Below are 21,781 nucleotides of genomic sequence, written 5' to 3'. Positions count from 1 at the left end.
GCACTCCATCAATCCTATCTGGTAAGGATCCCACACCGCGCAACAGTATTCTAAAAGAGGATGGACAAGCGTTGTGTAGGCAGTCTCCTTAGTAGATCTGTTACATTTTCCAAGTGTCCTGCCAATAAAACGCAGCCTTTGGTTAGCCTTTTCTATGTGTTGTTTCCGATTTGAGTTGTTCGTAAAAAAACGCCCAGTCCACGCCACACAGCCCCTGCTACCCGTGTAGCCGCCTCCTGCGTATAGTAGACACCTGACCTATCCAGCGGAGCCCGAAACCCAACCACCCTTTGGCACAAGTCGAGGAATCTGCAGCCTAAACGGTCGCAGAATCGTCTGAGTCTCTGATCCAGACCCTCCACTCGGCTCTGTAGCAGAGGTCCGCAATCGGTCCTGTCGACTATGCTGCAAATGGTCAGCTCTGCTTTCATCTTGCAAGCAAGACTGGCAGCCATTACCACTTCTGTTAGCCGCTCGAAACCAGAGAGAATCTCTTCTGATCCAAAGCAACACATTTTTTTGTGAAAGCAGGTTGTTTTCATTCAGGATTGCGAATCCTATTTTGCAACATAACCTCCGTTAAGTGCGATCTCCCTACGCCATCTCACTGGGACGGCCTGTATGCCAGCAAGGTACCACACTGCTGACAGATGATGGAGCCAACGTCTTATTGCATCAATAATCTCAGCCACGTACTGTTTCCTGCAGAGTACATCCTTCATTGGGCCAACCAGATGGAAGTCGGAAGGTGCGAGATATGGGCTGTAGAACTGACGAGAAGGTCCAATGAAGGTTTTTGAGCTCCTCCCAGGTGTGCAGAATTCTGGGAGACCTCGCGTTGCCATAGAGTAGGGGAAGTTCGTTTGCATTTTTGTAGCTACGAACACGCTGTTGTCGAAGGTAGCAAAATATACTTCCGAGCTGATCGTTGCACCGCGAGGGAGGACACGAAACAGAATAACACATTCAGAGTTCCAGGCAGAGTGTCACCATCACTTTACCAGCTGAGGGTGCGGCTCTGAACTTCTTCTTCGAAGGAGAGGTGATGTAGCATCACTCCATGGATTGCCTTTTTGTTTTCGGCTCGAAGTGATGAACCCATGTTTCATGGCCTGTGACGGTTTTGACAGAAGAATGTCACGACCAACCTCGTAAGGCGCAAGTAATTCCGCACAGACGGTCCTTCGTTGTTCTGTATGATCTTCTGTTAGGCACCGAGGAACCCAGTTGGCGCAAACCGTGTGCCCCCTGGTGGACGAATGTGTCAGCAGTACCAACAGTGAGGGCCTACCTTGCTAACGTAAATACGTGTTATAAGGCTCGAAGTGTAGTTGGCCAGCTTCGCCAGTAAAACTGTACTCGATGATTACCATTGCCCGCCAAGCGTGTCTTCGTTACGTTCTTATTTTATTTATTTTTATATTTTACAGATATATTTGTGTATGAAGCTAGAACGCTTGTGTTTTTGGTATCATAGTAATATAGTTTGTCATTATTCCCCATTCGGCGAGGCCCATGGACGAAATGAGTGCCATGCCGATGGGAGCGTACGTGGAGTCACTGTGCATCTTGGTCCGCATGCCATTTTCCCCCCCTGTTCTCGTGCCCTTCGGTTTGCTTCTGACCTGGGATCCTTTAATTCCATGTGCCTATGCAGGTTTTTGTAGTTGATTCGTACCTTGCTCATAAAGAATGTATAGATGGTGAAAGACTTTATAGCAAGTGAATATGCTTACAATACCTAAGACCATAGTGCCTAGACAGGTAAAGCCCAGCATACGGGTTTTAATCGCTTGTCACATTGTACCTAAGTCGTGTTATGAACAGCTTTCTGTATGCATATTCCTGACGTCCCTGTATGAATAAAGGTAAATTATAATATGTAGTTTTGTAAGGCGCCAATGGATAATGTCTGTGCCTCAGATGCTTTTACTTTGTAATTGATGTACTTTATAGTGACTGTTGTATGTACAGGAAATGTATGCGCAAATGTGGGCTTTGCATGGGTATGTGAGAAGCAGTTGTAGTAAGGTTGTGTTTTAGTAGTAATGAGTGGTTATACTGTGTATGCGGTGCTTGGACAGCGCTATCTGGTGGCCGGTTATGAACCGCTAGAATCACAGCAGTAAGCCTGCGCAGAATAGGGCAGTGATGATGCCGACCGGTGTTAGAACAGTGGTAGTTTCATCTGGTGGCTTCAGTTTTATATTTTATGGAAAGAACGACCATGAGAGCAGTTTTTTTATTATTTTATCACATGGTCTGCCTCATATGCCATGATGTCCATATGGTTTTAATCCACGTGTCAGGTATGCGGTTCTGTAATAATTGTAATGTATATACACTCCTGGAAATTGAAATAAGAACACCGTGAATTCATTGTCCCAGGAAGGGGAAACTTAATTGACACATTCCTGGGGTCAGATACATCACATGATCACACTGACAGAACCACAGGCACATAGACACAGGCAACAGAGCATGCACAATGTCGGCACTAGTACAGTGTATATCCACCTTTCGCAGCAATGCAGGCTGCTATTCTCCCATGGAGACGATCGTAGAGATGCTGGATGTAGTCCTGTGGAACGGCTTGCCATGCCATTTCCACCTGGCGCCTCAGTTGGACCAGCGTTCGTGCTGGACGTGCAGACCGCGTGAGACGACGCTTCATCCAGTCCCAAACATGCTCAATGGGGGACAGATCCGGAGATCTTGCTGGCCAGGGTAGTTGACTTACGCCTTCTAGAGCACGTTGGGTGGCACGGTATACATGCGGACGTGCATTGTCCTGTTGGAACAGCAAGTTCCCTTGCCGGTCTAGGAATGGTAGAACGATGGGTTCGATGACGGTTTGGATGTACCGTGCACTATTCAGTGTCCCCTCGACGATCACCAGTGGTGTACGGCCAGTGTAGGAGATCGCTCCCCACACCATGATGCCGGGTGTTGGCCCTGTGTGCCTCGGTCGTATGCAGTCCTGATTGTGGCGCTCACCTGCACGGCGCCAAACACGCATACGACCATCATTGGCACCAAGGCAGAAGCGACTCTCATCGCTGAAGACGACACGGCTCCATTCGTCCCTCCATTCACGCCTGTCGCGACACCACTGGAGGCGGGCTGCACGATGTTGGGGCGTGAGCGGAAGACGGCCTAACGGTGTGCGGGACCGTAGCCCAGCTTCATGGAGACGGTTGCGAATGGTCCTCGCCGATACCCCAGGAGCAACAGTGTCCCTAATTTGCTGGGAAGTGGCGGTGCGGTCCCCTACGGCACTGCGTAGGATCCTACGGTCTTGGCGTGCATCCGTGCGTCGCTGCGGTCCGGTCCCAGGTCGACGGGCACGTGCACCTTCCGCCGACCACTGGCGACTACATCGATGTACTGTGGAGACCTCACGCCCCACGTGTTGAGCAATTCGGCGGTACGTCCACCCGGCCTCCTGCATGCCCACTATACGCCCTCGCTCAAAGTCCGTCAACTGCACATACGGTTCACGTCCACGCTGTCGCGGCATGCTACCAGTGTTAAAGACTGCGATGGAGCTCCGTATGCCACGGCAAACTGGCTGACACTGACGGCGGCGGTGCACAAATGCTACGCAGCTAGCGCCATTCGACGGCCAACACCGCGGTTCCTGGTGTGTCCGCTGTGCCGTGCGTGTGATCATTGCTTGTACAGCCCTCTCGCAGTGTCCGGAGCAAGTATGGTGGGTCTGACACACCGGTGTCAATGTGTTCTTTTTTCCATTTCCAGGAGTGTAGTTAACTCATGTAAGCCCTCCCTCAAACCTGTTATGTTATACCTTCACAGATCTGGTGATGACACCTTCAGACTGCTGAAACCGGTCATCTAATAAACGATTGAAGCGATCGTGGCTTTTCAATTATTTTAAAAACAGAGTGATCGCCCCACGACGCACCATGTGCTCACTGCAAAAGACCAACAGTGACGCCCAGGTGAGCAGCGAAGTGTTGATTACGATCCGCCGATCACCTCGGATGAGAGTGTCCGCACGTTCCAACACTGCACGAGTCACAGCGGCCGGCACGAGGGAGATCGGGCAGGTTTGCGCCACCTTGTTGCGACGATCACAGGCGAGGCGCCCAACGACTCTCCGTGCTTTTATTCAGTGCCAGGCAGACGTTCTGCAAGCGCCTATGAATATCTGCAGTGCTCTGGTTTCCCATGAAAAGAAACTCAACCGCAGTTCTGTACTTGGGACGCACCTTCGTTGCCGATGTCGTTTTGAGGGCTACTGATAGCGTCGCCACCTGTCGAAACTGAAGCGGGAATATTCCACGATGTCCCACAACAATTTCAGCATTTTTTTCAACGGAAACTGACAAAAAAACTGTGTTCCATTACTTATCGATTGCCCCTCATAGTCGGGCGAGTTCGTGACCTCAGTTGCGCAGCGATTGGGAGGAAGAGACACACGAGAGCCAGATAAGGTCCCAGTGAAGGCCCCTAGCCTGTACAAGTGCAGCGTCAATGAACTCCATCCCGGTCTCATAAAATCCCTGTTGTTGTTGTTGTGGTCTTCAGTCCTGAGACTGGTTTGATGCAGCTCTCCATGCTACTCTATCCTGTGCAAGCTTCTTCATCTCCCAGTACCTACTGCAGCCTACATCCTTCTGAATCTGCTTAGTGTATTCATCTCTTGGTCTCACCCTACGATTTTTACCCTCCACGCTGTCCTCCAATACTAAACTGGTGATCTCATGATGCCTCAGAACATGTCCTACCAACAGATCCCTTCTTCTGGTCAAGTTGTGCCACAAACTTCTCTTCTCTCCAATCCTATTCAATACCTCCTCATTAGTTACGTGATCTACCCATCTAATCTTCAGCATTCTTCTGTAGCACCACACTTCAAAAGCTTCTATTCTCTTCTTGTCCAAACTATTTACCGTCCATGTTTCACTTCCATACGTGGCTACACTCCATACAAATACTTTCAGAAATGACTTCCTGACACTTAAATCTATACTCGATGTTAACAAATTTCTCTTCCTCAGAAACGCTTTCCTTGCCATTGCCAGTCTACATTTTATATCCTCTCTACTTCGACCATCATCAGTTATTTTGCTCCCCAAATAGCAAAACTCCTTTACTACTTTAAGTGTCTCATTTCCTAATCTAATACCCTCAACATCACCCGACTTAATTCGACTACATTCCATTATCCTCGTTTTGCTTTTGTTGATGTTCATCTTATATCCTCCCTTCAAGACACCATCCATTCCATTCAACTGCTCTTCCAAGTCCTTTGCTGTCTCTGACAGAATTACAATGTCATCGGCGAACCTCAAAGTTTTTACTTCTTCTCCATGAATTTTAATACCTACTCCGAATTTTTCTTTTGTTTCCTTTACTGCTTGCTCAATATACAGATTGAATAACATCGGGGATAGGCTACAACCCTGTCTCACTCCCTTCCCAACCACTGCTTCCTTTTCATGCCCCTCGACTCTTATAACTGCCATCTGGTTTCTGTACAAATTGTAAATAGCCTTTCGCTCCCTGTATTTTACCCCTGCCACCTTTAGAATTTGAAAGAGAGTATTCCAGTCAACATTGTCAAAAGCTTTCTCTAAGTCTACAAATGCTAGAAACGTAGGTTTGCTTTTCCTTAATCTTTCTTCTAAGATAAGTCGTAAGGTCAGTATTGCCTCAAAATCCCTATTACTCTGATATCGCTTCTAATGGCTTACCGCTAATGTTTCACTCTAAAACGTTCCCTCCATCTTTTGTCGAGATGGTTTATTGTACAAGACTGACCCTAGTGCACATGGTCCCTGTTACAGGACTACCGCTCTTCTTCAACTAAACTAGTGCTCCGTATCTGATGACATCCGACAGGATATTAAAATCTAAATTTCGTTCCTTTCGTAGCAAATCATAGTCTAATGCGTTGACTACTGTATCACCTCGCTGGCATGCACACAACGCCACAAATCGAAATATTACGGCGAACAGGCGGTACACAATTAGCAACGGTTACACTTTTGCTCTATTATCAGTCCTGTGGCGTGGCGCAAGGAACATAACTAACAACACATCAGTATAGTTTGTTCTGCACTAAAGAGCGACACATTATTTACATCGAAGTGCTGTCAGGATTCCGAAACACATTAATAATCCCCTCCCCGGCCCTACTTCTCTTCCTAAAATATTTATATATCTGTCACTGTCTTACGAATGTGTTAAATAAGAACGTATCCTTTGCTTAAAAAGCTGGTGATGTGAAGACATTGGAAAACTGGAGCACGATGTAGTATACTGAGGTGACGACAGTCATGGGACGTCTCCTATTATCGTGTCGGTCCTCCTTTTGCTTGGCTCAGTGCAGCAACTCATCGTAGCGTGAATTCAGCAAGTTGTTGGAAGTCTCCTGCAGAAATATTGAGCCACGCTGCCTCTATAGCCGTCCATAATTGCGTTAATGGTGCAGGTGTATGTGCACGGAGCTACCTCTCGATTATGTCCCATAAATGGTCGATAGCATTCATGTTGAGCGATCCGGATGGCCAAATTATTCATTCGAATAGTTCGGAATGTTCTTCAAACCAATTACGAACAGTTATGGCCCGGTGAGATGGCGGATCGTTGTTGGGAACATGAAGTCCACGAATGGCTCCAAGTAGCCGAACATAACCATTTCCAATCAAGGATCGGTTCAGTTGGACCAGAGGACCAAGTCCATTCCACGTAAACACAACACACACCATTATGGAGTAACCAGCAGCTTCCACAGTGCTTTATTGACATCTTTGGACCTTTACTTCGTGAGGCCTGTTGCACTCGAACCGTACCATCAGTTCTTACAGCTGGAATCGGGACTCATCTGACCTCGCCATGGTTTCCGGTCGTCTACAGTCCAACCAGTACAGCCACCACCTCAGGCGAGGCGCTGCAGGCGATGTCCTGCTCTTAGCCGAGCCACTCGTGTCGGTCGTCTGCTGCCATAGGCCACTAACGGCCAATTTTGCCGCACTGTTCTAACAGCTATATTCCTCGTCCGTACCACATTCATTTCTGCAGTTATGTCACCCAGTGTTGCTTGTCTGTTAGCACTGACAACTCTACGCAAACGCTGCTGCCTTTTGTCGTTAAGTGAAGGCCGTGCAGTCCCTGGTCCACTTTAACCCGGATAATCGGCAGCTCGTTTTAATTTACTTTTGTTTTTCTTGTCCAGTTTTCCATCGCCGCCGGCCGATGTGGCCGCGAGCTTCTACGCGCTTCAGTCTGGAACCGCGTGGTGAGAGGTAATGCCTTACATTTGGTATTCTCGGCACACTCTTGACACTGTGGATCATGAAATGTCGAATTCTAACGATTTCCGAAATGGAATGTTCCATTCGTCTAGCTTCAACTACCATTCCCCGTTCAAAGTAGGTTAATTCCCGTTCTGCGGCTGGTAGCCTGTTCCATGAATCAGCTTAGTGCAATGTCAGCTCCGCCAATACACTGCCCTTTTATAGCTTGTGTACGCGATACTACCGCCATCCGTATATTTACATATCGCTATACATGACCTTAGTTACCTCAGCGTACTTTATAAGAAACCGCTGCTCACCGCATGATTCAATCTTGCCGTGACTATGAACTCGTACAACTTGTCGTGGCGATGGAAAAATGGTTCAAATGGCTCTGAGCGCTATGGGGACTTAACATCTCAGGTCATCAGTCGCCTAGAACTTAGTACTACTTAAACCTAACTAACCTAAGGACATCACAAACATCCATGCCCGAGGCAGGATTCGAACCTGCGACCGTAGCGGTAGCGCGGTTCCAGACTGAAGCGCGTAGAACCTCGCGGTCACATCGGCCGGCGGCGATGGAAAACTGTACAAGAAAAACAAAAGTAAATTAAAACGAGCTGCCGATTATCCGGGTTAAAGTGGACCAGGGACTGCACTTATAACCGCGAAACACGGGTACTTCATACACACAAGCCTTTTTGCTGAATCTGGTTCAAATGGCTCTGAGCACTATGCGACTTAACTTCTGATGTCATCAGTCGCCTAAGAACTAATTAAACCTAACTAACCTAAGGACATCACGCACATCCATGCCCGAGGCAGGATTCGAACCTGCGTCCGTTGCGGTCGCCCGGTTCCAGACTGTAGCGCCTAGAACCGCACGGCCACTCCGGCCGGCAGTTAAATCTGGTGTTTACTGTATTTACAAAACTTGTTGCAAGTTACATCTGGAAGCCTACTGCATTATTACGCGCCGCTCTCCGGAAACTATCAACGAATTTACTAAACTGCACTAAAAACTTATTGCATATCTGTCACTTACTTTCAGTTGTCTATCGGGAAATAATCTATCTATAACATCGAAATTCCTCTGTGTCGTTAGAACAACACGGTTGCGTTTAACTGTCATCTTCCTAATTCATACAACCCGGCTCTAACTTAACAAGAACTGTGAAACAAGAACTGTGAAACAGAACAGTCGTTGTCCGTTATCCATTTCAGAAGCTACAATATTACTGAGCTCTGTCGCCGACTATAGGAGGACAGTCAGCGCATTCCTCCTGGTGGTGTTTAACAATAGGCTACAGTAGTCTCTTGCTTTCAGTCAATTTGTTAACTGGAATTAAAATACAGTCTAACCCAGTGGCCGGCCGGAGTGGCCGAGCGGTTAAAGGCGCTACAGTCTGGAACCGCACGACCGCTACGGTCGCAGGTTCGAATCCTGCCTCGGGCATGGATGTGTGTGATGTCCTTAGGTTAGTTAGGTTTAAGTAGTTCTAAGTCCTAGGGGACTTATGACCACAGCAGTTGAGTCCCATAGTGCTCGGAGCCATTTTCTACCGCAGTGGTCGTCACACGGCGGCCCGGGTCAGGTATTCGCGCAGCCCGCGGTCTTCTGTCGCATTTTATACAAATGTGCGTGTGACAACGAACAACCGACTCCAAAGGCGCCAACTGAAGTTACGAGTGTAATATTGTTGCTCAGTAGCAAACAAAAATTCTTACAGTAATGTTTTAAGTTGTGCTTAATTTTAATAGACGTTGGTGAACTCGGCTGAGACCGAAGTGAAGTCGGCCGCGCACCTCAGTGGCAGAGGGGTGAGTAGCGGGGCTAGGGGTACGAGAGGGGGACGCTTCACTGCTTTGCCCTCCACTCCTGACGGCTGACGGCCTTTGCCTCACGCCAGTCAGTTGGTACGGTGTACATTTCAAACGAAAGTGGTAGGTTTCCTGCACTCAACATAGGATCCACTCAGCAACTAATAAATACACGAAACCCTCCGTTGCCAAATTTACCTTTATTGTAATTTTAATTAACGTGGAAGCCATAAAAACACCAAACATGGAGGCAAAATGTACGCATCTAAAGGCTACTTAAAAAAGGAATAAAATCACTTAAATTTGTTTCCACAAGAGGAGAACAGAATGTCCCAATTCGGACCTCGCTAACAGTCACATTTTACTGACATTAAATATAACAAGATAAATAATCATACATGTGACGAGAACAAATGAATAACACTATCAATATTTACAGATGAGAATACGACTATATCCACCAAGGTTCACGCCCTCGCAAGGGAGATACTTAACTTCAACATATAAGGTGATTACAGTAAGCCCTAATTCCACTGGACAAACGTAGTAACGATATAAGAGAGACAAACGTACTGAAGGAGAATAGCCGGATGTGCCGTAGTAAAAAGGGCCACTATCAACCCCGCCGGGACGTGACCCCCGTGAACACGTCATTTTCAGCTACCTGCAACATACACAGAGTCATTTGTAGCTTCTTAAAAAAAAAAAAAAGAAAAAAAAAAACAATTAACATGAAAAGGCACAACGCGTAACACACTAATAAAATATAAACGACTACTTCACAGAACTAGCTCCTCTTTAGACAAACAAACAGCAGAATATTAATAACACGTAAAATACTTCTAACCTATAGCAAACTAAGATACCACGTAATAGTATATCGTCTTGAGCTCATATAATAGTTTGACGTGCCTGTTTATAGGTCTTACAACTCAACAGTGTCAGCTTAAGCAAACCCGCGAATACAGAACTCGAAATATGACAGGAATAATGATTGAAGACACTGACAATGCTAGCCTGCCACACAGAGGAGACAATAGTAATTTACAGCGGCACACAACCGACCTTACATCTCCAACTTAGTATAATCAGAATCAACAATTTTGTGTATAATAATTACTTACAGTACCATGACAACCTCCGAGTAACGTATTACCCAAGGTACGTGCTGGTATCGAAAGGCACCTTTAGTAATACAGAGTTCGAGTGTATTCACTTATTGGAAGGGTTTCAACTTTACATCCCTTTCCACATGGCTCTCTGTTTACACACTTCTATAACTTCTGCAACTGAAGAAGGGCATATAAATGCACATATAACTGACACCGATTTAGCAGATTAAAACAGTACCTTAGTATATGGCGCAAATGCCTTCATTTGCTTTACACGTGGGTTATCTTCACCATTCAGTAATTTCGAAATATATTCAACAACGCGTGAGAGCGAGACGTCACCGTGGTATCAGCTATTTACTTCACATAATTTCCTGCACAGGCACAAGGCAGACGAAGCGTTTTCGCATGCAACAGTGGCGAGCATCACACATTTCATCCGTCACACCATAGACCGTCAATTTCAATGGCCAGTAACCAGAACCTATACATGCCCTCGCAGCAGAAAAGCCCCAAAACACAACAGTGCACCACCTCGATACCAAACCCGAGGTCCCATCGAGTCGCTGCCGGGATCTCTCGCTGACCCTGCCCATGGCGTACAGGCGTCGTACCACAGGCCTCACGGTAAACGTCAACAAGCCACCTCCGACCCTGCGAATATCCACTCCGCTGTCTCTGTTCCCTCTCCGTTAACCACCCGACCACCGGTCTGATTCGCGGAAGGCAAAGATGGTGACCATGTAACCGATGTCAGCGATGCCATTGTAGGTGCGAGAACACTGGCGCCAGCCGCGCCACGACTCAGGAAGTAATATGTATTCATAGATGCACATTATGGGCACAGTCATCTTCAAATGCGTGGTGTATTTGCGTCAACGAGTATGAAATTAAATTAAGGCTGCTGAAATACAACGCAATGAGAAGAAGAGAAATGACGTTCAAAATATTTAGTAAACACATGTGAATGTGTCTTATACTCTATAATACATTTAAATGTAAGTACAATTAGTCCCCAAAAGTCCTCGGTGTAGATCTCTGATCTCAGAGCTTCGATATTCCATCAGATTCTTGTCATCTCCATAGTCCGCCGTGTTGTAATTAGGCAAAAAAGTTCCCATCGGTCTGTAAGTCATAAATAGTTCTTTATTTATTTCTGGTTTTGAATTTTATATCAGTATGCTATGTAACAGGCAGATGTGGAAGCAGTATCAAAATTTATTTTCATTTTGCTTTCTCGTGACATTTCGTGGCAGCCACGTTGTAATTAGGCAACAAAGGGAATACGAGCATCTTTGGCCGACTCGTCCAGATGGCTGGAGTTCGACTCTCAGATAGTACAGAGACCACTGACCGCCCCCCCCCCCCCCCCAGTTCTCATACAGGGACTTCCGGTAACACGAACTTGGTTCGCTGCAAGCTTATCAGTTCGTCTTATTGGGTGATTTAATGTCTTCCATATTTATTTTAGTTTCGTCCAAAACAGAAGTTGATTTCATTGTGTTGTGTTTTTGATTACGATTTGCCGCGCGGGATTAGCCGAGCGGTCTCAGGCGCTGCAGTAATGGACTGTGCGGCTGATCCCGGCGGAGGTTTGAGTCCTCCCTTGGGCGTGTTTGTCCTTAGGATAATTTAGGTTAAGTAGTGTGTAAGCTTAGGGACTGATGACCTTAGCAGTTAAGTCCCATAAGATTTCACACACATTTGAACTTTTTTTTTATTACAGTTTCTTTTGTGTACTGCACTCTTTGAATTACATTGTAAATATTTTGTTCGCATTCTGATTTTTGCTCGCATCTGTAATAATGGGGGCTAAACAATTCGTAAGTATTTTGCTTTTATTGTACTTTGCTTTTGTGTGCAAGTGTTTTCCGTACTTTTTCTCATTTAATGGAGCACTCCAGATTAGCAGCGTTTCACAGAATTGGTATTCAGCTTAATTACATCTTGCCAACGGCCTTGCCGCAGTGATAACACCGGTTCCCGTCAGATCACCGAAGTTAAGCGCTGTCGGGCTGGGCTAGCACTTGGATGGGTGACCATCCCGTCTGCCGAGCGCTGTTGGCAGCGGGGTGCACTCAGCCCTTGTGAGGCAAACTGAGGAGCATCTTGACTGAAAAGTAGCGGCTCCGGCCTCGGAATCAGCGACGCCTGTGGGATGAGGATGACACGGCGCCCGGTCGGTGCCGTTGGGCCTTCATGGCCTTTTCGGGAGGAGTTTTAGTTTTTTATTTTCAATTACATCTTGTCACAGAATGAATACGCAATTCTGCTTTGAATGGTATTGCTTCTTGATAATGAATGCCATGCATTTTTCATTGCTTTGCAGAGCATGAATGGGTGTACTTTGCAGTCGTAGTGACTACGGCACGTTCCCTTATAAATGTTAAAAATGCAGCAGTAGTTACGCAAACGTGTTCACAGGTACAGCAAACAGCACTTTTAGGCCAAAATGAATTTACTAGAATCAGCCTCTCCATTGTCCATTAAATGTGAGAGAAAAGGAACAACGGCTGTGAACAAAAATAATGTTGAATACGATCGATATATACCTACAGTACATTTAAATGGAGCAGTTCGCAGCCGGATTCGTAAGTAATAACAAATAGGCGTTAAGCCCACAGAACACTGTGCGACGTCTTCGGCTCCTGTTTTATGTGAAGCAAAAATAAATATGTAATCATTTACTCCAGTCAGTATTACGGATGGCAGCAAAAATTATGCAGAATACGAACAACGTATTTACAATGCAATTCATAGAGTGCAGTTCACATAAGAAGGTCGTATTCAGAAACACGGTGCGATGAAATCTGCTACTGTGTCATGTGATATCAGGTGATTCCTAGGTTTTGATGTCCCTAAAGCGCAATTATTTCCACATGCAACACTGGGTTTTACAAATAAATAATTTTACAGTCAAAAGGTGACCGCCATGTCGCCTACAAAGTTTCCATGACTGTGAATCCCAACTGCGACATGTTAATCTTTAGTTTTTTTATTGGAATTTCTCGAATACAAAATATATATATATATAACGTACACACTCTGCCAGCAGACTATCAACATTATCATCGAATATTCGTATTTCGCAAAGCAGGAATCAGGAGAGAGGAGGCCCAATGGTTATCACACTGGACTCGCATTCGGGAGGACAACGGTTCAAACCCTCGTCCGACCATCCTGATTTAGGTTTTCCGTGATTTCCCTAAATCGTTTCAGGCAAATGCCGGGATGATTCGTTTGAAAGGGCACAGCCGACTTCGTTCCTCATCCTTCCGTAATCCTGTTGGACTGATGACCTCGCTGTTTGGTCTCCTCACCCAAATCAACCAACCAACCAGGAATTCAGATATTCGCTTCATGTTGCATATTCGAAGTTCACTGCCAGGTCTCTAGGAGCGACACTGTTGTCCTCTGTCTCCAGGCCGGCCGGGGTGGCCGAGCGGTTCTAGGCGCTACAGTCTAGAACCGCGCAACCGCTACGGTCGCAGGTTCGAATCCTGCCTCGGGCATGGATGTGTGTGATGTCCTTAGGTTAGTTAGGGGACTAATGACCTCAGATGTTAAGTCCCATAGTGCTCAGAGCGATTTGAACCATTTTTTCTGTCTGCAGAGGTGTACACATTCCTCTTTTAACCTGCACCGCGCGGCCTCGGGCGCCTTGCCACGGTTCCCGTGGTGCAACTTGCCCCCCTCCCCTCCTCGCCCCCCCCCCCCTCCTCCATCGTAGGTTCGAGTCCTCCCTCGGGCATTCGGGCATGGGTGTCTGTGTTGTGCTTAGCGCTAGTTAGATTAAGTAGTGTGTAAGCATAGCGACCGATAACCTCAGCAGTTTGGTCCCTTAGAAATTCACACACACACATTTTTCCTGTTTCAATGAGCGTTTGTCTTAAATTTAGAAAACCTATATATTGCTGATGGTCTCAAGTCCTTAGCACAAATTTCCATACACTTGTCAGCCAATAGTAAATCTTTGTCCTGCCTCAAAATATTTATGGAGTGAGGAAACTGCTGATCAAATTTACAAAAATGTCGTAACATACTCGAGGTTCCAGAATGAGTGTTCAGCAACGTTTTACACAATTTGCGCTGCGATACACCTACCGATTTATTTGAAGCTGCCTCAGAAACACAGGACAACTTTTTTCCTGCTGGACTTGGTACCCATGACGTAACACCCACCCAACCACTCGCCACTCCCTCCCTGCTGGACTTGGTCCGTCTTTCGTGACTGGTATATATTCCCCAAATGTTGAGTTCTCCTCAACCTCCGTTAAGCTTGGTTTGTTCATTTTATGATTAATGAGGTGCAGCGAAACTACCTCCATGAACACACACCTGGCTATTCTGTAGTGACGATGGGTTGATAGCGCAACCTGTTACACAGCTGCCAAAGAATAATCTTGAAAGCTGATGATGGCGTATTAATGTTGATGTAATCTGCATATTGTGCTGTAGTACTTCTCGACTCGTACAGATTCCTGTTTTACGCCACATAATAGTATCATATTTTCTTGTAGAAACTTGTAAATTGTTCGACTATTTTGTATTGTCGTTTACGTATCGAGTCTTATGGATGACGTGGTGCTTTTAAATTCGTTTTCATGATCTTCGGTACGGCTCTCATTCTGTCCATTTGATTCAGTTTACCTTCTGAATGGACAAATTCCTGGCTACTACTGTCACTGCTCCTCATATTTGGGCTTTCTCGGCCCGTTAGTTTGTGGGACTCACGACTTTTTATTTTTCTTTTCCTTTCATTTTCCGATGTATCTCCTAATCTCCCCTTACCTCTTTACAATAAAAGTTTCGCTTGCATATATACCGTCAGGTTTGATCGCTGTGTCGTTTCGCCTGGACTTTGTGTGTGTGTACGTGTACTTCTTGTTGCGGATGTCGTGTGTTCCCCGTACGTTCTCTTGAGTTCCTGTAATCGAACCCCTTGTGCTGCTCTAACCCTGGTGGTTATGTGATCTCAACTTGAAGTATCTAATCCTCTTTATCTGCCTGTACTTCGTGTTCAGTTTCTAAATCTTAAATTTAGTACAGAGGAATTCAGCTTTTTTCCCAAAAGAGATCTGTTGAAGAGCTTTTCAATGCATTCTTTGCGTTCTTTTATTTCTTTGATTGCAGTGATTTGACTGTCTGCTAGAATCGTTAAATCGACTGCAAAAGCGCCAAAGAAACTGGTATAGCCATGCGAAATACAGAGATATGTATACAGGCAGAATATGGCGCTGCGGTCGACAACGCCTATATAATACAACAAGTGTCTGGCGCAGTTGTTACATCGGTTACTGCTGCTACAATGGCAAGTTATCAACATTTCAGTGAGTCTGAACGTGGTGTTATAGCCGGCGCACTAGCGGTAGGACACAACATCTCCGAGGTAGCGATGAAGTGGGGATTTTCCCGTACGACCATTTCACGAGTGTTCCGTGAACATCAGGAATCGGGTAAAACATCAAATCTCCGACGTCGCTGCGACCGGAAAAAGATCCTGCAAGAACGGAACCAAAGACGACTGAAGAGAATCGTAAAAACGCGAGAGGAGTGCAACTCTTACACAAAGTGCTGCAGATTTCAGTGCTGGGCCAACAAGTGTCAGCGTGCGAACCATTCAACGAAACATCATCGATATGGGCTTTCGGAGCCGAAGGCCGACTCGTGTACGCACGATACAAAGCTTTACGCCTCGCTTGGGCCCGTCAACACCGACATTGGACTACTGATGCGTGGAAATACGTTGCCCGCTCGGACGAGTCTCGTGTCAAATTGTATCGAGCGGGTGGAGTATGGGTGACCCTCATGAATCCATGGACCCTGCGTATCAGCAGAGGACTGTTCAACCTGGTGGAGGCTCTGTAATGGTGTGGGACGTGTGCAGTTGGAGTGATATGGGACACCTGATAAGTGTAGATACGACTCTGACAGGTGACAGGCGACACGTACGTAAGCATCCATTCGTGTGCATTGTGCATTCCGGAGGACTTGGGCAATTCCAGCAGGACAATGCGACACCCTAAGCGTCCACAATCGCCACAGAGTGGTTCTAGGAACGGTCATCTGAGTTTTAAACACTTCCGATGGCCACCAACCCCCCCCCCCCCCGCCCAGACATGTACATTATTGGGCATATCTGGGATGCCTTGCAACGTGCTGTTCAGAGATCTCCACCGCCTCGTACTCTTACTGATTTATGGTCTGCCCTGTAGGATTCATGGTGTCAGTACTACTTCAGACATTAGTCGAGGCCTTGCCACGTCGCGTTGTGGTACTTCTGCGTGCTCGCGGGGACCCTACACGGTATTACGCAGATGTACCGGTTTCTCCGGCTCTTCAGTGTCTCTTAAGGGGCTCCGGAACGCCCTATACTTGCAATGTTAAAATAACGCTTATAAATTACATCTTTCCTCACAAAGTATTTGAGGTAGGAAGTTGAACTTTTTACAGATTATTTATTGGAATATGGGCTACAACTTAACACAGGGATTTTACAAAATTTTGGTTCAGTTATTAAACATGATTTTTTTTCAATTGTAATGAAAATTCACAACATTTTTTTGCAATTTTTTATTTATATATTCAAAAATATACAGTTTTTTGGAAAAAGGCTGTGTTAAATTATGCAGAAGGTACTGTGTAACATTTACTGAAAGTTTGAAACAAATATGTTTGGAAGATCCTTAGAAAACATGTAATTAGTATGAGAAAATAAAAGTTTTGGGAATCGAGCGACAAAGATTGAATTAACTTTTTAGTGCATTCCAGGTCCATAGGATGGATTATCTTCATCCTCTCCAAACTCCTCCTCCAGCTTCCTCTTGTTCCTCCTCCTGTTTACTCTTTCTTGTATTTCTAGACTCTTTACAGCCCTGTCTGCAGCCCGAAGGCGTTCCTTGTCTAAAGCAAGCATCGCTCGTACCATGTTAGAACCTATCTTCATTCCCATATTTCTAAATACCTTGCACCTTACAATGTTGCCATCATTGAAAGTCGCAACAGCATCATACACACCAAAGTGAAGTGTTTCTATTCCATCAAATACAGTCTTGGTGATTCTCGACCATATAACACTATTTACACTTTCATTGGGGTTTTGAGTTTTTCCGTGAACACACTTTTTCAGCAGTTCAGGTGCTGCTAAGTCTCTGAAAATAGGTTAGCCACAACACATACTTTATCTCACATCACTAAAATGTACCTGATGAACACGGACGTTAATAATAACACCATTTGACATCAGTTTAACAGCGCCACAGTGGGTCACGCCCATGTAGAACACATTTCAAAAAAAGTTTAAAAATAGTTGTAGTCTTCGGAATTGAATAAATTATATATCTATTAAAAGGTAATAGTCTGCAGATTCAGAAAAGGCAAAAAAGTAAAAATTGAACTTTTCATGATTTTGGGCCTTTCCGGAGCCCCTTAATGTCATCTGTTGTATATCTTCGAACTGGATCTAGAGTCGTCGGAATAATTTCATTCTTCTTTTATATGGAACAAAGGAAGTTCCCTATGTACTTTACATTATTTTGTGTAGGTGCATGTAAGATCGCCATGTTTGTAACTTTCAGCTACTTATGAGTAATAATCTCTTCTAATGAGCTACAATGGCCTACGATTTATTCAGTGTGTATCTTATACATCACTAATTGTCTGTGCAAGCTTATTACATGTTTCAGCAGTTTAAGACCACTGAAAAGCGAAAGTTTGTAGCTGTGACGATTACGCGTCACCAGCGTGTTATCATACACCGATCTGCATCCTTTCTCTTGGATATTGAAACCTAACGTGTCTGTTATACGAAGTCCTATCATTCGTGTTGTGCAGTGCGACACATTTCATCGGACTGTGCTGCATTTTACCACGGTCAACCATCGCACAACCTACCGCTCTCCTGCTGCGCTCTCTGCACCTGGTTTCATCACAAAGGGAAAAACAATCGCAACATCGAACGGAATCAGCTTCAGCTTCAGCGGTAGTTTGAATGAAATCGTATCTCAGCAACAAACGGCTACGTTGGGTTTCCTACCGTGGGGTTTCCTACAAGGGTGCAGCAGGTAGCGAAGCAGTCCCGAGCAACCGGTTCCCTGACGAGGTGTTTGCGAGCTGAGCCTCCCCCACTGCTTGTCTACCAACAGTCGCTCACCCTCAGTGCAGGGGTTGTCACCGTTTCTAACAAATACGTGTATCTGCCAACTTTCATGCTGATTGACGAACTTGAATTTATTTAAAGGTAGGCCAACCCTCCGCCGTTCAGCATACGTTGGCTTTTATAAATGCCTTCACCACGAAAACATACTTAGAGGAGCCAACTCCCAAGCTGATCAGTCAAACGGTGTGTAATTCTGTTCTAAGGTACCCTCCATCCACCATACACCGTATGAAATTTCACGTAGTCGGTGAGGTTCCTCTTGTTTTGAAGATCAAAAGTACAAAATTTCATCAAGATCGGATCAACACTGTGGCTTCTGTTGAAATCCGTAAGTAAAGTACCCCCCACCATGGACTGAACGAAGTTTTATGTAGACAGCGACCTTCCTCTTGGTTTGGGAAATAGGAGTTCATTTTTACACGCCCCGCTCCCTCTATGCCGACTTAGTTGCGAAACATAAATAATAGATTCGAACAACAGAAATCGTGTAATGTAATGGCCAACATACCTATTAAATAACAGAACGAGATTACTAGAGCAGTCACTTTCAGTGTTACGCAAAATAACATTATACCTTGTAAATTATCACGACACAAAATGAACATGATAAGCAATGTGGGACTTCCTTCCGTCTGCGTTTGAAACTCTCGGAGAACTCCTGTATGGCGAGGAGGGTGGGAGGCGGAAGCAAGGGGAGCCTCAATTTGTTTTGCCAGCCCGGGCCTCTGACAGGTTTAGCGCGCCACTGCTCGTAGGAAACCCCACGGTAGCAAACCCCCACAACACCCTACAAACTGCACATGATCGCCTCCACTCCCGCTGCAGCCTTTGTGATTTACTTCACCTCAGAACAATTAGTATTCTGAGGCACTGTGCAATTTAGCATTCCAGTTTAATTTTGATGAGAGTTAAGGAATCAAAATCACGACTGTCCGTACTTCAGTACACTGAAACCACCACCACATCAACAGCTATGCCACGATTTTCATATGGAAACGCGACGTCGAAGAACGATTAAGCGTTGCTTGGTGTTTTGTTGACTACGGCTGCCTGAAAAAGAACAACAAAAGAAAAACAATAGATACATGAATGGCTGATAAAAAATAACAACATACCCATGTAAATCTGTTCACTAGCGAATCCGGCAATGTTTCGCAGTTGTTAAATATGTATTGCGACAGGACACACGTCCTAAACTGCTTCCGTCATCTCCTCTGTCCATCACACACTGTACGATGACATGAGAAGTACAGTGGAACCTCGTCTATCCGGACTAGGTGAGACCGTTAAGTCATACGGAGAATCGAAAATCCGCATAATAGGAAATCAGAAAAATATAGTGCTATGGATTATATATTGTAAACAAACACTTTATATTTATTCTCAAGTAAATACACGAATTATACATTACTAATACATAAACGTTAGGCAAATATTGGAAAAAAACTGAAGTTTGCTGCACTAAAATTATCATTATATTTCTTTTGAGACAGATTCGTATATCGTATAGGTGCAACATGATGACGCAGACGCTTCGCAACCGGAGCACTGTGTGTCGAAATATCCACAAACCGAGCGCCAGTTTCGTCATCTAATCCATCATCATCATCGTCACTGTCTGCAAACAAACAAATGGCTGTAACTCCGTCATTAGAAATCATTGGCATAACGCAGCCAGTCATTCACGTCTGTAACACCTACGTCCTAAAATATTTGGAAATGCTTCAACACCAAATTCAGCAGTGATTTTTCCTCGACGATTCTCCTTTATCCAACATTTTGTCCATGGATACTACAAACTTCTTTCTCTTTAATGCCGATACTGTGCTGCGCACCTCGATGTTGACTTGTTATGCGACACCTTGCCAGGATATGTTTGTAAAGGCTGGGTGAATTTATTTATAATCGTAGATTGTTGCCGCTATTATTTCTGGAGTATCAAATACTGTATCGTTACTGCACTGAAAAATAAATAAAAGTATCCCGATGAACCGGACATATGGATTAATGCGGGTCAGATAAACGAGTTTCCACCGTGCCGATGTAGATGTAACAATAAAAGCGAATCTAACGCTATTTTACAAAGAGCACATTTAAAAATGTTTGATAAAGCGCTCGTGATTGTAGCAAGCAAGCAACCCCAGAGAACTGTGTTGGAGAGGCTATTCGTCCGCTAGGGACTGCCTATAAAACACTAGAGCAGTATTCAATGGACCTCTACTGAAGTGTGAAACCCAAATAATGTTTCATTAATAAGGCCTTAGAGCTCTACAGAGCTGATTTTGTGTTTACCATTTGACGATACCACTATGGCTCCTGTATATTAGAACACGTTATTTTATAAAACAGACCTGAAGATGGTCATTATAGACTGAAACCAGTAGTATGATTTCAAAAAATCTGTTACCATAGACGTGTAGTAAATGAAATTTATTCCATGAAGAGTATTTGGTGTGCATTGGCTAGCAAGTCAGTCAACTAACAACTCGCGAAAACCTACTCAGAAAAATTCAAACAACCCGATCGTTCACAGTACGAAATTTACAAGTATTTTTAGCCACAAGTATTTTTAGCCATGGGAAAGAGAAAATAAAATATGAGTGAGTGACAATATCTCCTATATATGCATCTAATCACGTGCCCTGCGCGAATTAGAATGATAAGACACTCGATACGTACTAGTCGAGAAACTGCACTCCGCTATGCACTTCAGGGTAGTTCACATAATTACGTACTTGAATCATTTTCAAACTGCTGATCACAAGACGTACTGTGACCAAATGGATGATACATATTACATATGAGTACCATGTATTTGAAGCTGTAGCAGATTGGCCTCGAAGCTCGCCGAAGTATCCAAGCGCAGTGTGATTATACAGTCTAATTTATATGGGCCTATATGGAATGTGTTTCCAATTAAAAACTTGATTTTTGGAAAAGGTTGAACGTCCAAATATTGTAGATGGCCGTAGTCTTGTACGGTTCTCGAGCATGAGACGTACAGAAATTGCGACCTTAACTTCGTTTCTTTTTAGTTTTTAAGTACCTTAGTAGTCTTATATAGCTTAATACTGAAAAATGTACACACGCTGTGCAATGTGTACACCTAATAGCAACGGAAATTAATTGACCCCTGTACGTTGGAGCTTCATATCTAACCCAAACTGCTTTAATTCTGCTAAATCAAAACATAAGTACTCTGTAGATATTGTGTGCAGTTTAACGTTTCTTTTTTGCTAGAGGATTATCACATGTTTCCCTGAAAATCATTATTATTGGTTATCGTGTGCACGCACTAATTTACAGCTGAATACTGCATCTGATTGCGACCGCAGAAATCCTTACAATTAAGCCCTAAAACAAAATAAAACAGGGACAAACTGTCCACATTTAATTCTGCAGCTGAGGAATTTGTCGGTTTA

General features: G+C 44.8%; 1 protein-coding gene and 1 pseudogene across 3 annotated transcripts in view; both read left to right on the top strand.

Moving 5' to 3' along the window:
• Nucleotides 1-21,781, top strand: part of LOC126101139 (tau-tubulin kinase homolog Asator) — a 690,846-nt gene that overhangs the window by 426,701 nt on the left and 242,364 nt on the right. The gene's annotated exons all lie outside the window — the stretch shown is intronic.
• LOC126102164 (5S ribosomal RNA) lies at nucleotides 12,151-12,268 on the top strand (annotated as a pseudogene).

This window comes from Schistocerca cancellata, chromosome 9 (genome assembly GCF_023864275.1).
Source record: "Schistocerca cancellata isolate TAMUIC-IGC-003103 chromosome 9, iqSchCanc2.1, whole genome shotgun sequence".
NCBI classification, from domain to species: Eukaryota; Metazoa; Arthropoda; class Insecta; order Orthoptera; family Acrididae; genus Schistocerca; species Schistocerca cancellata.
The sequence above is the reverse complement of the archived record's forward strand: the minus strand, read 5'-3'. Positions and strand labels throughout refer to the sequence as shown.